We start from the raw sequence: 22,151 nt of genomic DNA, 5'->3' as shown, positions 1-22,151 counted from the left end.
ATAGGGAAGAAAAACAAATAACAACCAAAATGTTGGCTGAGTGCTGTGGCTTATACCTATAATCCTGCACAAGGCAGGAGGAGTGCTTAAGGCCAGGAGTTCAATACCAGCCTGAGCAACTTAGCAAGACCCCGTTTCTACATGAAATAAAAAAATTATCTGGCTGTGGTGGTGCCTGTAGTACTAGCTATTCAGGAGGCTGAGGAAGGAGGATCACTTGAGTCCAGGAGTTCGAGGTTATGGGAACGTATGAAGGCACCACTGCACTCCAGCCTGGGCAGCAGAGCAAGAAGCTGTCTCTATAAAAAAGAAAAGAAAAGAAAAAAAGAAAAGCTGGTGGAAATGTTGCTGAATTGTTATTTAAATGTTTCTCTATTTAAAATTTTTTCTTTAATAAAGTAGTTTTAAAATATAAACATTACCAGCTCATAATTGATAAAAGTATACTTTATTTCAAAACTATTGATTCAGTTCAGTAAATATTGATCACTTCCTGTATTCTCATATTATTTTAGGAGGTGAAAAAGAGGGGTATAAAGGCATATAAGATGCTATTTTGGCTGAGTGTGGTGGCTCACACCTGTAATCCCAGCACTTTGGGAGGCCAAGGTGGGCAGATCACCCGAGGAGTTCAAGACCATCCTGGCCTGGCCAAAGTGGTGAAACCCCATCTCTACTAAGAATACAAAAAATCAGCTGAGCATGGTGGTGGAGCCTGTAACCCTAGTCACTCGGGAGGCTGAGGCAAGAGAATTGCTTAAACCCGGGAGGTGGAGGTTGCAGTGAGCCGAGATCCTGCCACTGCACTCCAGCCCGGGCAACGGAGCAAGACTCTGTCTCCAAAAACAGAAAAATACTATCTCTGTTTTCAAGATGTTTATAATCTTAAGTGGAGTAAACAGTACAGGATACAGTTAAATAAAAAATTCAGATTTACATTATTTTGTGTATTCATTCAACATTTGTTGAACTTACACTGTGCATGAAGCTCACAAAGAAGGCTGTGCCTGAGGCCTAAGGAGAGGAGTGTCAGTATGGGTCTGATAGCCCCAATAAATTATTTACTGAGACCTCAGGAGACACCCATTTTATCTCCTTTTATAATCTTTTTTTATCCACAAAACAATTTTAACTTTGCAAGTAGAATATAAAAGTTTGCTAGGCAGAGGTGAGTATGATGAGCCATCAATACTATATTACAGCTCAGGTAAAGTGAATAATATGGACTTGAGTTGATATTGTAGGGCTGCGTATTAATATGCATTTTAAATGGCTTCTGTAATATTTCAAAACGGATCACAAAAATGGCCAGATTTGAAATTAAGCCTAAAAGTTCAACATGATTAAGATATGAATATATGGAAAGAGGAACAGTATTTTTTTTTATTATTCTTTTTGAGACAGAGTTTCACTCTGTTGCAGAGGCTGGAGTGCAGTGGTGTGATCTTGGCTCACTGCAGCCTCCACATCCCTGGTTCAAGCAATTCTCCTGGCCTCAGCTTCCCAAACAGCTGGGACCACAGGCGTGCACCACGGTGCCCAGCTAAATTTTTTTGTATTTTTGATGGAGATGGGGTTTCACCACGTTGGCCAGGCTGGCCTTAAACTCCTCACCTCAGATAATCTGCCCTCCTCAGCCCCCTAAAGTACTGGGATTATAAGCATGACCCACTGAGACTGGCAGGAATAGTATTTTAAAAAAATTTTTTGGTAGAGACAGGGGTTGTGGCATGTTGAGGTTAGATGAACTGGCGTCAAGCTGTTCTCCCACCTTAGCCTCCCAAAGTTCTGGGATTATAGGCATGAGCCACCATGTGCAGCCAATAGTATTTCTTAATGGGAGTCGTCACCACTATTTTTTTCTTTAAAATATCCTATTCATACATATTTTGAAATATAAACTTTAAAAATAAGAAAAGAGGTCACTAAAACTATGAATATATCACAAGAAAATATCCAGATAAGCCACTCCATGTGATATTAATTTGTCTACTTAGAACAAATGAAATCAAGAAAAAAATTGCACTTCTTTCCAACTCAGTTTGAAATCTGGGGCAGCTGTTGCTCTCTCAACCTCCATCTGAAGATGAGCTGTTGCTCGCTTAACCCTCCTATTGAAGAAGTTGGAAAATAAACAGGTACATTTTCCAGACTTCCTTATAGATAGGGTTCTGGCTGTGAAATAGACTCTGCCAGTTAGATATTCACACGTGAAATTTGAAAGGGAGGCAGAGGTGAGTTTCCTGCAGCAGGAGAGTTGACATGTAGGCTCTGACAGACACAGGGTTTGCATGAGTTGGTTGAATGCTGCACTCTATGCAAGGGACAGTGTCTTCTTAGCACAGGGCAGCACAGCCACAGCAGTGGTTGCAGTAGCTTTCTTCTTGGTCATAGATATGAGGGCATGAGCTTAACACCAAAACTCCAGAAGCAGCCCCCTATTTCTGCTCTTTCAGCCATTTTGATGAATTTATAAACACATACTTCTGTATATTAAAATTCCTATATCCTGGAAATTCCTAGAATAATTTCTTTTTGCTACACTGAACCCTGAATGGTAAACTACCCCAGAGTGTAGATGAGCATTGAATAAAATATGTACATCACTTAGAATAGTGATTTATATATAGCAAAGAATAGTGGCCTGGAACAGTCCCAATAAGAAATATCTATATAGATATATTTATAAAACGGGAGATTATAGGAATTGACCTACACAATTACAGAGGCCTTGAAGTCCCATAATCTGCCTTTTGCAAGCTGGAAAACCAGCTGGATAAACCTGGTAATGTAACTCAGTTTGAGTCTAAAGTCCTGAGAACCAGGGGAGCCAATGGTGTAGGTCCAGATCAGAGCTGAAAAGTTCTAGAACCCAGAGCACCAGTGTCTGAGGGTAGGGGAGTATATATGGCTGTCGTAGCTCAAATGGGAAGCAAATGCACCCTTCTTCCACATTTTTGTTCTATTCAGTCCCTCATAGGATTGGATGATGTCCATTCACATTAAGTAAGGGCAAATCTTCTTTACTCAATCTACAAATTAAAATGCTAATCTCTTCCAGAAACACCCTCACAGACACACACACAAATAATGTGCTACCAGCTACTAACTGGGCATCCCTCAGCTCAGTCAAGATGTCACATAAAATTAACCATCACATTGGTCCATTATAATAGAAAATAAAAGATCCTGATCAGAATTACTGAAAACAATGAAGAGTAGAAGTACTAAGAAGCACTCAGGAAAGCAATCATCTGCTGGACGTAGAGTTGTAATATTTAGATAAACAATGTGGGGAGTTTTCTTTTTGCAAGGATTCAAAGGAGAGTTTGAGGAAGAGGCAAGATAACTTACCTCTTGTACTAGTACCATATGTATTAGTCAGAGTTCTCTAGAGGGACAGAACTAATAGGATAGATGAATATATGAAAGCTAATTTATTAAGGAGAATTGACTCACACAATCACAGGGTGAAGTCCAACTATAGGCTGAGGAGCCAGGAAGCCAGTTTGAGACCCAAAAAATTAGGGAAGCTGACAGTGCAGCCTTCAGTCTGTGGCCAAAGGCCTGAGAGTCCCTAGCAAAACCACTGATGTGAGTCCAAGAGTCCAAAAGCCAAAGAACTTGGAGCCTGATGTTCAAGGGCAGCAAGCATCTGGAATGGTAGAAAGATGAAGTCTGGAAAACTCAGTAGGCCTGCTCATTCTACCTTCTTCTGCCTGCTTTATTCTACCCATGCTGGCAGCTGATTGGATGGTGCCCACCCACGTTGAGGATGAGTCTGCCTCTCCCAGTCCACTGACTGAAATGTTAATCTCCTTTGGCAACACCCTCACAGACACACCCAGGAACAATGCTTTGCATCCTTCAATTCAGTCAAGTTGACACATTATTAACCATCATACCATGGAAAATTCAGATTTTATAAATAAAATTGAAGGGATAAATGAAGGCAAAACGATGTGACGGGAGACCTATGTGAGTGATTCGATGGTACTCATAGTACTAACCCCTGCCCTTTCTCAAGTTTCTCCTTGGCCTGATGCAGACTAGCTTGGAAGGTGACCATGTGAGAAACAGCATGCCTAAAGCCTTCGTGATTTCTCTTTCACATCCGGCTGGTCACCATTTCTTACAATTTGTTTCTTCATAAGTCTTCTGGCTTTCAGCACTTTGATCTTAATATTCACAGTTCTAATCTAGGCCTCAGTGATTTCAAGTTGTGGCTAACTGTATATACAGTCCTAACTTCTTTATCTCTAATTTTCTGATGTTTTCCCTTTAAAATCCCAATAATAAAAGTATCTTCTTTATCATTCTCACTGCAACTTTGTCCAAAATTTCACAAAAACAAAAGTTATTTATGTTTGGTTTTAAAGTGCTATGTATCTCCTACATCAATGAGGTTTCTTAGCTTCTATCTTTTTTTTTTTAACTCCCTTCCTCCCTCTTTCCACCTCCCATTCCTCCTTCTTCCCCACTACCCTTCTGCTAATGGATAAATATGATCCATATCATCTGACAGTGCTTTTCAAACTTGAATATGCATATGAATCACCTGGGAATCTTGTTAAAAAGCAAATTCTGACTCATTATGACTAGGATCATACTGAATAGGAGGCTTGAAATTCTTATTTCTCAATAGCTTCCGGCTGCTGCTGCTGAATTGCAGACCACATTTTTAGTAGCAAGCCTCCAGAACACTGGTTTTTGAACAGGAATGATTTTGGACCCCAGGAATATTTGGCAATGTGTAGATGGATTTTTGATGGTTAAAACTGGGGTGGTGCTCTTGGGCAGAGGCCAGGGATGCCACCAAGCATCTTACCATGCACAGAACAGCCCCTCACCACAATTACCTGGCCCAAAATGTCAACAGTGACCAGGCTGAAAAATCCTGTTCTAGAATGATCTTAAACACTATAAGTACCCAGTGGCATCTTCTATGAGTCTAACAGTTTTGTTTTCTTTTTCTAGAAAGAAACTTCCCAGTCCTCTTCCCTCTCTTAGTTCTTGTGACTAAAATGATCTCATATTGCAAAACTTTTTTTCCCCAAAAGTCTACCATTTCCTTTTCCAATTTATTTATTTATTTATTTATTTATATTTATTTTTTTAGTAGGTGTGATGTGGTATTGATAAGAATGTATGTTTTGTGGATTTGGGGTGGACAGTTCTATAAATGTTTATTAAGTTTACTTGTTCCGGGTCTGAGTTCAAGTCCTGGATATCCTTGTTAATTTTCTGTCTCGTTGATCTAATGTTGACAATGTGATATTAAAGTCTCCCACTATTATTGTGTGGGAGTCTAAGTCTCTTTATAAGTCATTAAGAACTTGCCTTATGTATCTAGGAGCTCCTGTATTGGGTGTGTATATATTTAGGATCATTAGCTCTTCTTGTTGCATTGCTCCTTTTACATTATGTAATGTCCTTCCTTGTCTCTTTTGATCTTTGTTGCTTTAAAGTCTATTTTATCAGAGGCGAGAATTGCAACTCCTGCTTTTTATTATTATTATTATTTTTGCTCTCCATTTGGTTGGTAAATCTTCCTCCATCCCTTTGTTTTGAGTCTTTGTGTTATTCACTGAGTTTACTTGTTCCAGGTCTGAGTTCAAATCATAGATGTCCCTGTTAATTTTCTATCTCGTTGATCCATCAAATATTAACAATGTGGTGTCAGAGTCTCCCGCTATTATTGTGCGGGAGTCCAAGTCTCTTTATAAGTCATTAAGAACTTGTCTTATGTATCTGGGTGTTCCTATATTGGGTGGATATATATTTATGATCATTGACTCCTGTTGTTGCATTGATCCTTTTACCATTATGTAATGTCTTTCTTTGTTTCTTTTAGTCTTTGTTACTATTGAAGTCTATTTTGTCAGAGACGAAAGTTACAACTCCTGTTTTCTTTTTCTTTTTGCTCTCCATTTGATTGGTAAGTCTTCCACCAACACTTTGAGTCTTTGTGTGTCCTTGCTTATGAGATGGGTCTGGATACAGCAAACCGATGGGTTTTGACTTTTTATTCAATTTGCCTGTCTGTATCTTTGATTGGGGCATTTAATCCATTTAAATTTAGGATTAATATTGATATTTGTGAGTTTAATATTGTCATTTATGCTAGCCGGCTATTTTGCACATTAGTTGATGTAGATTCTTCATTATGAAAATACTCTTTACCTTTTGGTAAGTTTTTGGGGTGACTGATACTGGTTGTTCCTTTCTGTGTGTAAAGGAACAACCAGTATCAGTCATCTTTCAGAAGCTCTTGTAAAGCAGGCCTGGTAGTGATGAAATCTCTGAGTGCTTGCTTGTTTGGGGAAAAATTTTATTTTTCCTTCATTTATGAAGCTTAGTTTGGCTGGATATGAGATTCTGGGTTGAAAATTATTTTCTTTGAGGATATTGAATATTGACCCCAACTCTCTTCTGGTTTGCAGGGTTTCTGCTAAGAGATCTGCTGTGAGTCTGATAGGCTTCCCTTTATGGGTAACCTGACGTTTCTCTCTAGCTGCCCTTAGAATTTTCTCCTTTATTTCAACCCTGGTGAATCTAACGATTATGTGTCTTGGGGTTGCTCTACTTGAGGAATATCTTTGTGGTGTTCTCTGTATTACCTGGAGTTGAGTATTGTCCTGCCTTACTGGGTTAGGAAAGTTTTCCTGAATAATATCCTGAAAAATATTTTCCAACTTGGATTCATTCTCTTCGTGACATTCAGGTACACCTATCAAATGTAAATTAGGTCTTTTCACATAGTCCCATATTTCTTGGAGACTTTGCTCATTCCTTTTTACTTTTTCTTCTCTAATCTTGTCTTCTCGTTTCATTTCATTAAGTTGGTCTTCGATGTCTGATATCCTTTCTTCTGCTTGATCAATTCGAGTGTTAAAACCTGTGCATACTTCACGGAGTTCTCGTGTTGTATTCTTCAGTTCCATTAATTCACTTATATTCCTCTCTAAATTGTCTATTCTCGTTAGGATTTCATCAAACCTTTTTTCAAGGTTCTTAGTTTCTTTACATTGGGCTAGAACATGTTCTTTTAACTCACAGAACTTTCTTATTATCCACCTTCTGAAGCCTAAATCTGTTAATGGAACGCACTCGTTCTCCATCAGGCCTTGTTCCCTTGTCGATGAGGAACTGTGATCCCCTGTAGAGGGACAGGCATTCTGACTTTGGGTATTATCAGCCTTTTTTCGCTGGTTTCTTCCCATCATTGTAAATTTATCCACCTGTCGTCTTTGTAATTACCGACTTTCAAATTAGGTCTCAGAGTCCAATTTGTTTATTCCCAGCACCAGAATCTGAGCAACCCACTGCACTAGCCAAAACAGTGGCATTAAGATTCTTGGTGCTTTTCTGTCCGGAATCTCTGGTCTGGCTTCCTTCTTGAGTCCCTTTTTCAATCAGCTGAATAGGCGACTCTGCCTTCCTGGAGCTCCAAACGTCGACCAAAAGGGGACCCAGTCCCGTTTACTCTGCCCCAAGAACTGCTGCGCCAGGTCGCCGGCAAAACCGCCACGCCGGCCACAAGAGTCGCTGGTGACCCATGGGGCTCCTCCACTGGGAATCTCCTGGTCCGTGAGCAACAGAAATTCATCTGAAAGTGTGACGACGTCTAGTTCTCTGCACTTTCACTGGGAGCTACAATCCTGAGCTGCTAGTAATCAGCCATCTTGGATATCTCTCCCCACTCCTTTTCCAATTTATTAAATGAAAGTTATGAATGGAGTTTTTCATGGCATTAACATGATTTTGAAAGCCTCATACTTAGCTGGGCACGGTGGCTCATGCCTGTAATCTCAGCACTTTGGGAGGCAGAGGAGGACAGATCACAAGGTCAGGAGTTTGAGATCAGCCTGACCAACATGGTGAAACGCCATCTCTACTAAAAAATACAAAAAAATTAGCTGGGCATGGTGGCGTGGGCCTGTAATCCCAGCTACTTGGGAGGCTGAGGCAGAAGAATTGCTCCAATTTGGGAGGTGGAGGTTGCAGTGAGCCAAGATCGCACCACTGTACTCCAGCCTGGGCGACAGAGTGAGACTATGTCTCCAAAGGAAAAGAAAAAAAAAAAAAAAGCCTCATTCTGTCAATACTCTCAGAAAAGGATAAAAAAATCAAGACAGCAAGTTTACATCCTTGAAATGTGTGATCCTATATGACTTTTTTATTATCTGTTTAAGCTAGTGTATTATGGTGCCTTAGAAAACAACTGAAGTGATTCTCAAAATAGTAATCAGTGGTGTTTTACTTTGTGTGTGTTTTCAATGACTCTTCAGATTGGAGCAATCAACTAGTCCATAGTGTAAAAGGAAATGAACCTCTAAAATAAGTATTTTTTTTAATTCAGATGAGGAAGATGGTTGCTATTTTAAAAGCTCTTTTATTATAGAAAGCTGTGTTTTCCATAGTTGAGGAGAGTCAGGAATTTGACAACTACAACTTGATTTGACTCTCCAGCAATGTAGCTTACACAACAGTTATTGCATATAAAACATAGGATGATTTTTACCAGAATTATGACTAGAGGAAAGTAAATTGAGTCCTTAGTATTTTTACTGAAACTGTGGTCACAATTACAAGTTTTTGAAATTTTAATTTTCCTAGTTTTCTAAACCTGTCAGACATCTTTGGCTGACTCAGAGCCCAATCTTGAACTTACACTTGGCCTGCCAGCACCTGGGACGCTGCCCTGGGATTCCCACTCTGCACTGCTTTCTTCTTGATTTCATTGCAATGGAAATATTTGAGTAGTTTGAGTTTGGTCTAGTCACTGGGAAAATTTTCTTTTAATGTAAAGATCTTACTGAAAAGTACTTTAGTCACCAACTTAGAGAATTCACAAACTGAAAAATGTTATATAAGGTGACTAAATCAGAATGATCCTGTTAAACTTACTATCCACTCACCTACACTTCCCCAGTAAACTCTCCTTCCTCTTTATTAAACTTAGTAAATGACACCACCATACACTGAATCATCTGGGCCCAGGTCTGAAGTCATGGTAGACTTTATTTTTTCACCCACATCCAATCACATGATGAAGGGCATCCCACGGCAGGAGGACAAGAGCAAGTGTGTCAGCTCAGGTCTCTCTTCCTCTTCTTATAAAGCCACCAGTCCCATCATGGGGTTCCTACTCTAATGACCTTATCTAATCCCAATTACCTCTCAAAGGCCCCACCTCCAATCAACATATGGATTTGGCAGTTACATTTCCAATACAAGAAATTTTGAGAACGTATTCAAACCACAGCACTCCTGAAATCTTTTACAGAAATATTACAGAGTAGAAAGAATGTAAATGTTTCTTATGTCTAATATAAGATATAAATATGGGAGAGTATCCCATCTTGGTTCCATTCCCGTATTATAATAAACACAAATCATCTCATGGGACTAGGATGACCTACCTCAATGTAGCTTGCTTTGCATGTGATAGTTTAACAAATTAGTTATTCACAGATGCACTCAAGTGGCCAAGAGCTCCCAGATGATTTCTCTAGGATTGTGCAAAAGCTTCTGGCACAATGGCTTATTAGGCCCTCCAAAAACTGGCCCCTGCCTGTCTCCAGCATCTTCTCTCACTGTGGTCACTTCACATCTTGAATTCAGCCATTCTGAATTATTTACTGTCCCCATAATAGCCTATTTCATAGCTCCATGTCCTTTGTTCATGCCATTTCAACTGCCCATAATATTTTTACTCCATTTGTCCATCGAAACCACTATTCAGTTTTTAAGACCCAATTCAAACACAGTCTCTATTAGGAAGATTTTTCTAACTCCTTCCTTTTTCCTGCTTCTTGGGAATTGCCCATCAATCCCTTGTATACAATAGTAAACTACCCGCCCCTGCCACCCTGCAACACACACACTCACTCACTCACTTGTATTATAACACTTACTACTTCTTTGCAAGTATTCATTTATAGGTCTATCTCCTATACTAATTTAGAAGATCCTTTAGGTCACATACTCTGTGCATTTTATTTCTATATCCCTAAATCTAGCACAGTTACTGGCACATAGTAAATATTTAATAAACATTTGTAATATTAATGTAATATGTCTAGCATAAAATGTTGTTCCTCTTAACTTGCCAACAGAAAAAAATATCACACAGCCATAGAATCTGCTGGAAATTTAGCTACCTGTGAAAAGAAGAGCACAATGAATATTTCTTTTTCAATTTAGAGAAATTCAAAACATATAAACTCTTTCCCAATCTGATTATAATTTTAAGTAATAAAAGTTAGGGTGGAGGTGCTAGAAGGAGTACTCTATCAGATTTGTCTTCTAAATTCTTTTTTGCCTGAGATTATATGTTTTTAAAACATAAAGTTATAAAAATACAACCAAGAATTCTTATATACTTTCATCTGGATTTCTTAATAGCTTTTTCTAGCTAGATTTTAAAAAACTGACAGTAACTTGCAGACACAAAGTTCATTTACACTTCAGGACTTCAAAACAAAACCAAAACCAAAACAAAATATATTCTCTTACCTCACCACAGGACAGTTATAAAAATCGGGAAATTAATATTCATACAATATTATTGTATAATTTATGAATTTAATTTTCACCAGTTGTTTCATTGATGTATTTTTATAGCAAAAGGAAAAGGATTTCTGGTCCAAGATCCAATCCAGAATGAAACATGGCTTTTAGTCATCACGTCTCATTCATCTCTTATAATCTGAAGCAGTTCATTGGTCTTTTTTTTTTTGTCTTTCATGACCTTGAATTGACATTCTGAGGCATTATGGGAAGTCCACTTGCAGCAAGTCCATTCCTTGATTTGGATATGTCTAATATTTCTTCATTATTATATTCAGGTTATACATTTTTTTAAGTTATGCATTTTTGCCAAGATACCACAGAAGTAACTTTGTGTCATTTTTAATGCATCCTACCGAGAGGTATTACTGATTATGCTAACTCTGATCATTTTATTAAAGTGGTGCCTGCAAGTTGTCACTACTGTAAATTATTGTTTTCCTCCATGTAATTAATAAGTAGCATGCGGGGATGAGGTTTTATTGAAGGCTAAATAAAAGAGAGACAAAGTGTTCCTCTGTGGTCTAAATGGAAATTGTTTAGTTCTGTTATTTGGCCTTCTTAGAAATTACGTATAAAAATTGAAAGACTTTAAAATGGTGATCTTCTGACATTTTTAGTGCTTTAGCTGCAAAATTATTTATAAAAACAAAATGTAGCTCTGAAATCCATAGCGCTGAATATTAAGGCCTTAAGTAGATGGGAGATCTGCATTTAGCTCCTCAGGGGGATGAAGCTCGAATAGCAGCAGAAATGTTCTTTCTGTGACATTGTACATTTGGCTCACAGCTAGATCACTCTTCAAAAACCCTCTGACAGGAAGATAATGTCCTTTGTTATTAGTCATACTTTACAATCAAAGAATAGGCTTATGTTGGTGTTAAAGCTTTGAGTCCTGACTCTCAGCTTCTTTGTACAACCCACATGTCCTTTAAGGGAGAACTATACTGAAATGGTACAGGTGATTCGATGGATATTTACTTGTTTTGTGGAGTTAGAAATCTAACAAAATCAATGGGATGTTCTTAAACTATTCTTTCAAATCGTTCTGCATCATAGTAAAGGAACTCTGCAGTTCAAGTACAATATTTCCTTCCCTCGCTAGATCCAGCTACTAAAGACCCCTTTCACACTGTGATGCTCTTTGAGATGGCACTGTACACTATGGAGTATGGTGGCAATAGCTGCCTATTAGTTTGCTAGGGCTGCTATAACAAAGTACCACAGACTGGATGGCTTGAACAACAGACATTTGTTTTCTCACAATTCTTGAGACTAGGTATCAAAGTGTTGGCAGGGTTGGTTTCTTCTAAGGCCTCTCTCTTTGGCTTATATAGAGATAGCTGTCTCTCTCTCTGTTGACTTTACATGGTGATCTCTCTATACATGTCTGTGTCCCAATTTCCTCTTTTTATGAGGACACCTGTCATATTGAATCAGGATCCACCCATATAACCTCATTTTAATTTCATTTCATATCTCTTTAAAAGTCCTGTCTCCAAATAGAGTCATACTCTGAGGCACTGAGGGTTAGGACTGCAATATATGAATGGTAGGGGGACACAGTCCCATCCATACCACTACTCTTCCAGCCCCACTGGCTTGATATAAAACTTTTTTTTTCACATTACATGCCTATATTGAAACGTGTCATGTACCCCAGTCATAAATATATGCACCTACTATGTACCCACAACAATTAAAAATAAATTTTTTTTCTAAATGAAATAAAAAACATTTTGGTTATTTTACCAAATTTACAAGGATTTAAAGGGAGGTTTCATACATTCCTTAATAGACTTTACAACACATACTTAAATTTGTTTAATTATTTAAAGGAAACCATTCTTTTTGAGAATTCTTTTTTTTTTTTTTTTTGAAATATGTTCTTGCTCTGTTGCCCAGGCTGAAGTGTGTAGTGGCACAATCACAGCTCACTGCAGCATCACCCTCCTGGGCTCAAGTGATCCTACCACCTCAGCATTTCAAGAATTCTTAATGATTAGGGAATTATGTATGATAATTTTTTTTTTCTTTTTCAGAGACAGGGTCTCACTATGTTGCCCAGGCTGGTCTCAAACTCCTGGGCTCAAAGGATCTTCCTACCACAGCCTCCCGAATAGCTGGGACTAAAGATATACACCATCACATCTGTTTCATTTGTAAAGTAATGATGGCTCCAAGAAAAAAATATATTTTCTCTTTTCATATGCTTCGAGATAACGCGACCATAAAGAGCTTTTAAATCTGAACTAAAAAAAATGTTTTTCAGGAATAATTCTAAACTAAAATCCAACGTAAAATTATCCTAATATGAAGATGTAATCATTCAAGTACTCTTTATATTTTTATCCTCCTTAATAGTGGTATAAATGTGAATCTCAACTAAATATTTTAGAAGAGACTTCATTGCTCTTTAGGGAAAAAAATCACTTATTAATAGTATAGACTAGGTACACTATGGTAAAAAAAAAAAGTCACTAAATCTTAGTGGCTTAAAAGAACAAGTGTATTTCGTGTTTATGCTGTGAGGGTGAATTACTTGAAATTTCCAGTATTTCACAAATTTTTAACTAGAGATACTGCAAATTCATATGGATTGGTGTAATCCATATCAATCACAGAATGATTAGGGCCTCTGCTCTATGTTGTCTGTACCGAGAAGCACAGTCTAACAGAGGTTTCACCAGCTAGGATGTTGCTGGTTACCTTGGCAGAAGGAAAGGAACTTAAGAAGTACACATGTCATTTAACACTGCACTTTTATTGGTCAAAAAAAGTTATAAGGCTGTATCTAACTTCAGTGAGGTAGGATAGTGCTATCCATATGCCAGGAAAAAGGAGAACTTGAGTATTATTGACTACCAAATCTAGTAGTGTTTATGTCAATGTCACCCAGTAATAATGATTCTTTTACAGTATATGCTTTTTCTAGTCCTTTGTTTCCTCCCTCTCTCCAACCCTCCCTCCCTTTTTTTTTTTTTTTTTTTTGAGATGGAGTTTCACTCTTGTTGCCCAGGCTGGAGTGCAATGGTGTGATCTTGGCCCACCATAACCTCTGCCTCCCAGGGTCAAGCGATTCTCCTGCCTCAGCCTCCCAAGTAGCTGGGATTACAGGCATGCGCCACCACACCTGGCTAATTTTTTAAAATTTTGTTATTTTTTATTTTTTATTTTCAGTAGAGACAGGGTTTCTCCTCGTTGGTCAGACTGGTCTTGAACTCCCGACCTCAGGTGATCCACCTGCCTGGGCCTCCCAAAGTGCTGGGATTACAGGCGTGAGGGATTACACTGAGCCCGACCCTTTCTTTCCTTTTTTAAAGACAAGATCTTGGTCTGTCACCCAGGCTGGTTTCTCTCTTTCTCTTTTCATATGCTTGAAGATAACTCGACTTTTTTTTTGAAACAGAGTCTGGCTCTGTCACCCAGACTGGAATGCAGTGGTATGATCTTGGCTAACTGCAACCTCCACCCCTAGGGTTCAAGACATGCAGTGGCACAATCATGGCTCACTGCAGCCTCTACCTCTTGGGTTTAAGTGATTCTTCCACTTCAGACTCCCGGGGAAGCTGGGACTACAGAGGTGCACCACCATGCCTGGCTAATCTAGTCCTTTCATGCATGTGTAACCTGTTTTAATAAAATCATATGGCTCAATTGTTCAGGTGATTGTTTTTATTTTTGTTTTCATGCACTATACAAATTGAAACTCATTGGGCATTGTTAACCTCAGATGAATCTAACGTATTTAAGTAGTCTCTGTCATCGAGTTTCAGAAATAAGTTTTGGACCTTGTTATTAAAATAATAGGCTCCCTGGGTTATTATTCTTCAATAACATGTCACATTCTCCTAGAACATGTGACATAGTTCCTAGGCTAAGGTGATTTTTAAAAACTGTTTCTTAGTCTGTAATTGAAATTCTGCAACAGACATTGAAGAAACCATGTTTCAGTAGTTCCTTTACCTTCTTTTCTTTCTTTCATCCCAAACTTATGTAATACAATATATAATATAATGCAATGTTTAAGACAATATTATGTTTACTAATGAAATGGTAGACAATTTTATTAAACTAGTTGATCTTATCAGATTAAATGTCACTACTCTAGTGAAATTCCAGTTCTTAATTTTTACTCTTTACTAGGGTATTGGTATAAGAATTGTCTTACAATTTTTTGGGTAGAAAGTATAACAAGTAGCTAATCACTGCATTATCATAACAAATATCAAAGGGATTTGTACTTATAAATTTGTTTGAATAGCTTTATTAGGATAAACTCATGCACCATATAATTCACCCACTTATAATGTAAAATTTGGTGGTTTTTAGTATATTCAGAGTTGCACAGTCATCACTAAGATTCACTTTGGAACATTTTCATTATCTCAAAAAGAAATCCCATACCTTTTAGCACTTACTCCCCATTTCCCCAATCTCACCCCATTCCCAGCCCTAGGCAACCACAAATCTACTTTCTCTCTACTGATTTGCCTATTCTGGATATTTCCTATACATGATATCAGACAATATGTGATCTTTTGTGACTGACTTCTTTCATTTAGCATAATGTTTGTTTGTTTTGTTTTGTTTTTTGCGATGGAGTCTGGCTCTGTCAATCAGGCTGGAATGCAGTTTCATGTTCCTGGGTAACTGCAACCTCCACCCCTAGGGTTCAAGCCATTCATGTGTCTCAGCTTTCCGAGTAGCTGGGACTATAGGCACACACCACCACATCTGGCTAATTTTTGTAGTTTTAATAGAGGTGGGGTTTCACCATGTTAGCCAGACTGGTCTAGAATTCCTGGCCTCAAATGATCTGCCTGCCTCGGCCTCCCAAAGTACTGGGATTACAGGTATGAGCCACTGTGCCCAGCCACATTTAGCATAATATTTTAAAGGTTTATACATGTTTTAGCATGTATCAGTACTTCATTCCTTTTTATTGCCAAATAATATCTCATTGTGTAGATATTCCATATTTTATTTATCCATTGATCAGTTGATACACATTTGGGTTGTTTCCAATTTTTGCCTATTATGAATATTGTTATTATGAACATTTCTGAACAAATTTTTGTATATATGTACATGTTTTTATTTCACCTAAATATGTACCTAGGATTAGAATTGGTGACCATATAACTCTGTGTTTAATGTTTTAAGAAATTGCTAGATTGTTTTCCAAAGCAGCTGCACCATTTTACCTCTACCAGAAATATATGAGGATTTTTAATTCTTCCACATTTTTGCAAGGACTTGTTATTATCTTGTCTCTTTGATTATGGTCATCTCAGTGTGTATGATATGGTATCTCCATGTGCCTTTAATTTGCATTTCCCTGAGAGCCAATGATATTGAGCATCTTTTGTTGCTCTGTTTATTGGCCATTTGTTTGTCTTCTTTGGAGAAGTGTCTGTTCAGATCCTCTGCACATTTTTCAATTGGGTTGTCTTTTTATTATTGAGTTCTAAGGGTTATTATTGAGTTCTATATATTCTGGATACAATTCCACTATCAGACATATGATTTGCAAGTATTTTCTCTCATTCTGTGGGTCTTTTCACTTTCTTAACGGTGTTCTTTGCAGCACAGTTTTTCTATTATTTTCTTTAGTTGCTTGTGCTTTTGGTTTCATATCTAAGAAACTATTGCCTAATCCAAATTCACAAATATTTATGCCTATATTTTCTTTTAAGAGTTTCGTGGTTTTATCTCTTACATTTAGTCCTTAGAACCATTGTCAGCGAACTTTTTTACATGCAATAAGGTAGAAATAAAATCTTATTCTCTTGCATATGGATGAAATTTGTCCTAGCACCACTTCTGTGGGGTGTTTAATTTTAATAAATTGCATTATATTATAAATCTTACATGTTCCTTACATTTTTTTACTTAATAGTATCTTTTTTAAAAATCGGTATTTTAGATTCATGGAGTATATATTCAAGTTTGCTGCATGGGAAAATTGCGTAATGCATGCTGGGGTTTGAACTTCTATTGAACCTGTCACCCAAATAGTGAACATTGTACCCAACAGGTAGTTTTTCAGCCCTTCCTCTTCTTCCTGCTTTCCCCTTTACGGAGTCCACAAATACACATGTTTTCATGTTTATGTCCCTGTGAACCCATTGTCTGTTTCCCACGTATAAGTGAGAGCATGTGGTATTTGATTTTCTGTTTCTGCATTAATTCATTTAGGATAATGGCCTCCAGTTGCATCCATGTTGATGCAAAGGACATGATTTCTTTCTCTTTTGTGGCTGTGTAGTATTCCATGATTCCATGGTGTATATGTGCCACATTCTTTTTTTTTTTTTTTTTTTTTTGAGATGGAGTCTCCCTCTGTAGCCCAGACTGGAGTGTAGTATCCTGATCTCAGCTCATTGAAATATCCGCCTCCGAGGTTCAAGTGATTATCCTGCCTCAGTGTGAGAAAACATTTTAAATGGTCCATTTTCAAGGCATAGAAATCTAAGTACTGGCAGCCAGCCTGTGGATGTGACCAACCTCATGGCTCATGCACCTAGAAAGGATACACAAACAGGATGTAGAGGATGGGTCAACCCATAAAAGGGAAGAGGCTGGGCCTGGTGGCTCACACCTGTAATCCCATCACTTTGGGAAGCCAAGGCGGGCAGATAATCTGAGGTCAGGAATTTGAGACTGGCCTGACCAACATGGAGAAACCCCATCTCTACTAAAAATACAAAAAAATTAGCCAGGCGCCGTAGTGGTACATGCCTGTGATCCTAGCTACTTGGGAGGCTGAGTCAGGAGAATCGCGTGAATCCGGGAGGCGGAGGTTGTGGTGAGCCGAGATTGCACCATTGCACTGCAGCCTGGGCAACTAGAGCGGAAACTCAGTCTCAAAAAAAAAAGGAGTGGGGGAGAAAGTTTCCTTATTGGGAAATCGAAACTTAAGCGGGAAAGGGGTATGATCTTATAAGGGGACAATGAAACTTAGGCAACCTCTGGGAAGATTATAACCCCATAGTACTCGACCAATGAGGAACTGGGGTAGGGACGTGTGTGCTAGGAGGTAAATTACCTACTGTGACTGCTTTGGATGTGCCTGTCTAGCAGACATCCTGTCTTGCAAGACTGCTATTAAAAGTCTCCTTTCCGTTGTTCTTTGTGTCTCTGAGTCCATTCTTTGGGTTTGGATGTGTGAATTTGTTTCCCACACTCAGCCACCCTAGTAGCTGGGATTACAGGCATGCACCACCATGCCCGGCTAATTTTTGTATTTTAGTAGAGATAGGGTTTCACTAGGTTATCCAGGCTGGTCTTGAATTCCTGACTTCAAGGGATTTGCTCACCTTGGCCTCCCAGAGTGCTGGAGTTACAGGCATGGGCCACCACGCCTGGCTCACATTTTCTTTATCCAATTCACCATTGATAGGCACTTAGGTTGATTCCATGGCTTTGCCATTGTGAATAGTGTTGCAATAAACATACACGTTCAGGTGTCTTTTTGATAGAATGATTTCTTTTACTTTGGGTAGGTACCTAGTAGTGTAGTTGCTGGGTTGAAGAGTAATTTTTAGTCCTTTGAGAAATCTCCAAATGGCTCTCCACAGGGGCTGAACTAATTTACATTACCATCAATAGTGTATAAGCATTCCCTTTTCTCTGCATCCTTGTCAATATCTGTCATTTCTTGACTTTTTAATAGCCATTCTAACTGATGTGAGATGATATCTCATTGTGGCTTTAATTTGCATTTCTGTGATGATTAGTGATGTTGGGCAGTTTTTCATGTTTATTGGCTGCCTGAACATCTTCTTTTGAGAAGTGTCTGTTCATGTCTTTTGCCTGCCTTTTAATGCAGTTATTTGTTATTTGCTTGTTGATTTCATTAAGTTTCCTATAGTTTCTGGATATTAGTCCTCCATCAGATGCATAGTCTGCAAATATTTCCTCTCATTTTGTAGCTGGTCTGTTTACTTGAGTGATTATTTCTTTTGCTGTGCAGAAGCTCTTTGGTTTAATTAAGTACCATTTCTCAATTTTTATTTCACTGCATTTGCTTTTGAGATCTTACTCATATATTTTTTGCCTAGGCCAATGTCCAGAAGTTTTTCCTAGGTCTCCTTCTAGGACTTTTACGGTTTGAGGTCTTACGTTTTTAAATCTTTAATCCACCTTGAGTTAATTTTTGTATATGCTAGCACCATTTATTGCAAAGATTATCCTTTACTATTGCTAATACATAGTCTTGGGATCCTAGTTGAAAACCAGTTGACTGTAAATGTGAGAGTTTATTCTGGACTCTCAAATATATTCCATTGGTCCATATATATATACATATGCCAGTACCACATTGTCTTCAATACTGTAGCTTTATAGTAAGTTTTGAATTTGGAAAGTGTGAGTCCTCTCATTTTGTTCTTTTTTTCTATGACATTGTTTTGGCTACTCTGGGTCCCTTTAAATTTCATATGAATTTTAGGATCATCTTGTCAATTTTTGAAAAAAAGCCAACTGGACTTTTGGTAGAGAGTATTCCCATTTTTATAATATAAAGTCCTCTGATCCATGGGCAGTGGATGTCTTCCCATTTATCTAGGTCTTATAAAATTTCTCTAACAATGATTTGTAGTTTTTACAGTATGAGTTCTACACTTTTTGTTAAATTTTTTCTTTTTTCTAAGTATGTTATTCTTTTTGATGCCATTGTAGACGGAACTTTTTTAAATTTCATTTTCAATTTCTGTATTGCTACTATTTAGAAATATAACTAATTTTTACACATAGATCTTGTATCCTGAAATCTTGCAGAACTTGTGCATTGGTTTGTTTGGTTTTTTACTAGACTTCTTAGTATTTTCTATATGAAAATCATGTCATCTTCAAATGAGATAGTTTCTTCATTTCCAATTTAGATGCCTTTTATTCTATTTTCTTGCCTGATTTCCCTTTCTAGAACCTTCAGAGTGATATTGCACAAAAATGAAAGAACAAACATTCTGTCTTGTTCTGGATCTTAGGAGAATGACATTGTCTTTCACCATTAAGGATGATGTTAGCTAGGGATTTTTCACAGACACTGTAAATAATCTTTTAAAGAATTTATAGTTGTTATATTCTTCTCTTAAACAGTTTTATTACTTAATACACAATAGCATAATAAAATCTGATGAAACTGAGATAAGCATTAAACAAAGAATAGGGTTACATTTTGTCTCATCTGTAATTACTGGACACCTTTTTTGTGTGCTTGCCCTGTCCATAACCTCCCCCAAGGGAAACTGATCTACTAAAGGGCCCTGTTGTTTCAGAAGCCATATTTGGTATGTAGTGATGTCTTCCCTCTTTCCCTACCCTCCAACCACATCTATTGGACTGGATTAACCATCTATCTCAGGAACAGCTCATCTTTTAGGTGAGAGAGTAATCTTTACCCTCTAAGGCCAGATTCAAAAAAATTAATTTGACCAAATAAATTTTTCTAATGAATTGGACCTAAGGAACAAAAGTGAATTTGTCTATTAGTGGTGAATGCTTTAGCTAAAAATCTGTGAGACAGAACCCAAGACTGAGAGTCCATAATGGACCACGTGTAATATAATTATGGGGAAATAGAAATTATAAGTAGACAGAAGTTTATTAGCACAAAATAGTAGACACACAGCATAGAGCTAAGTGACACTAACAGCAGAGTTTGTGAGGAAAGATTCTTTAACTCCTGCATCTAAGGTTTCTAGAATAAGTTTGAATCCAAAACCAATATCCAGCCTCAGTTCTTGAACTTCCACGAATTCCTAGTCTCCTTATTCCTCCATATATGCTAACCTGAAAGGGTCTTTGTTGCTTGTAAACAACAGAGTTGTTGAAACAGAGTAAATGAAATAACTAAAAACGCTCAACATAAACTTGTCACATTTGACAATAATATTTTTCTCAAGTGTCCTGAACTCTTAAAAGAATAACATGGGAAAAGAGAATGAAATTATTTTGGGGTTAATAAAGGATGAAATTTATGAAAACAATTAAGAAGGAAAATAGGAGAACCTTAGGATCCTTGCCTTTAATAAATCTATGGTGTTAGAAATGCAATTAGTATTTGCTAACAGATTCCTATTTATGAGAAATATTTGGTAAGGGGGTAATAATGAAATTGTTAAAATGGCCATGTGGTGCTTAATAAATTCTTCAAAAATAAGACTGTTAGGAAGAAATCTTGTTAATGGCAAACATCTCCTAAGGATTTAAAATGGCATCCTGGCAATACCAATTATAGATTAAGCGACAAGAGGCTGTGTCTTGGTAGCAGGCACATAATTTTCAATTAAGAATAAAATAACTGCGAAGATAAGGTAAACAAAACAATTGAGGTAATCAAAGTTGGGCTTTAAACAATAATGACTGCTATTAGTCTTTGTGAACAACTGAGGCGTAGGTAGCCTACAATTTTTCCTAGTTGAATTTGATTAAAGTTTCTCAGCTGCCAGATAAAGTTAAGAGCTTTACTAATGGAAGATAGGCAGAGATAATGATGGGAAGAATTTGTTGAGACTGGGAAAATTTTTGACGTGTTAGAGAAGGATATGAAGAAGTAAGTGGGATACCTTGGCATTTAACTGAAAAAACAGATAAGGCCTAGCTCCCTGGGTAGAGTCAGAATTATGGTGATTGAGGTGTGGGGCTTACATTCTATTTATTGGGCCAGTAATCAGGCCTTGTTAAGTATAGCAAGTATACTAAAATGTGCTGCTACTTTTGTTGATTTTGGATGATTTTCAGGTAGAGTGTTAATTTCCAGGTTTACTCAAGCTAACGTTTATGGAGAGCCAAACATAGGATTACACCTAGAATTAAACTAAATAAAACAATTATCAGACAGGTGAACTTTAGTATAGAAATTGTATGGCATAAACCAACATTTTTGGAGTGTAGAATCAAAACTTTAATTAACTTACTTCATTTAACTGTAGTTGAGTATGACAGCATGGAAGTTTTGCAGGTTATTATGGGGTAGTTGAGATATCTTAAAAAGGTTTGATTTGTTTAACATGGAGAAATTCTGTGGCTGTTGGGTATGCTACAAGTGAGAATTTGATTAAATGAATGGAATTAGGTTGTATGTTTTTATGACTAATTATCATTAACTGGTAGGATTTGATATAAAAGGTTCTTTTAAAAAAGTATTTTGTATATTTATTGAAAACAATATTGGCACATTCTATTAATAAAATATTTCAAGTGAATATGAAGAATTTTTATATAACCTAAAATAAATTAAAATTTACTTACTGTTTTGTATGACAATGGTTGCTGAAGTAAGGATGCAGATAAATCCTATTAGCAGAGATTGAGCAGAAATATTCTATTCTTGGTTAAGTTTGATATGCTGAGGAGAGAGGAAAATTATAGTGAATGTTACTCTATATGAAATTGGTGACCTGTTAAGCTCCAGTGAGAAGCTAGTAAGCTGGTAACATTATCTAGGTGAGAGAATAGACTGGATTGACCAATTAGATATATAATATCCATGGTGGTCTCCAATTGATAATTGGGTTGGAATTTGGGAGAGGGGTCAGAACAAGAGTTAAAGGAGCTTTGAAATTGAT

Source organism: Sapajus apella, unplaced genomic scaffold (assembly GCF_009761245.1).
Source record: "Sapajus apella isolate SASKATOON/1434 unplaced genomic scaffold, GSC_monkey_1.0 scaffold45, whole genome shotgun sequence".
In the NCBI taxonomy this organism is placed as follows: Eukaryota; Metazoa; Chordata; class Mammalia; order Primates; family Cebidae; genus Sapajus; species Sapajus apella.
This window is presented reverse-complemented; position numbering follows the sequence as displayed.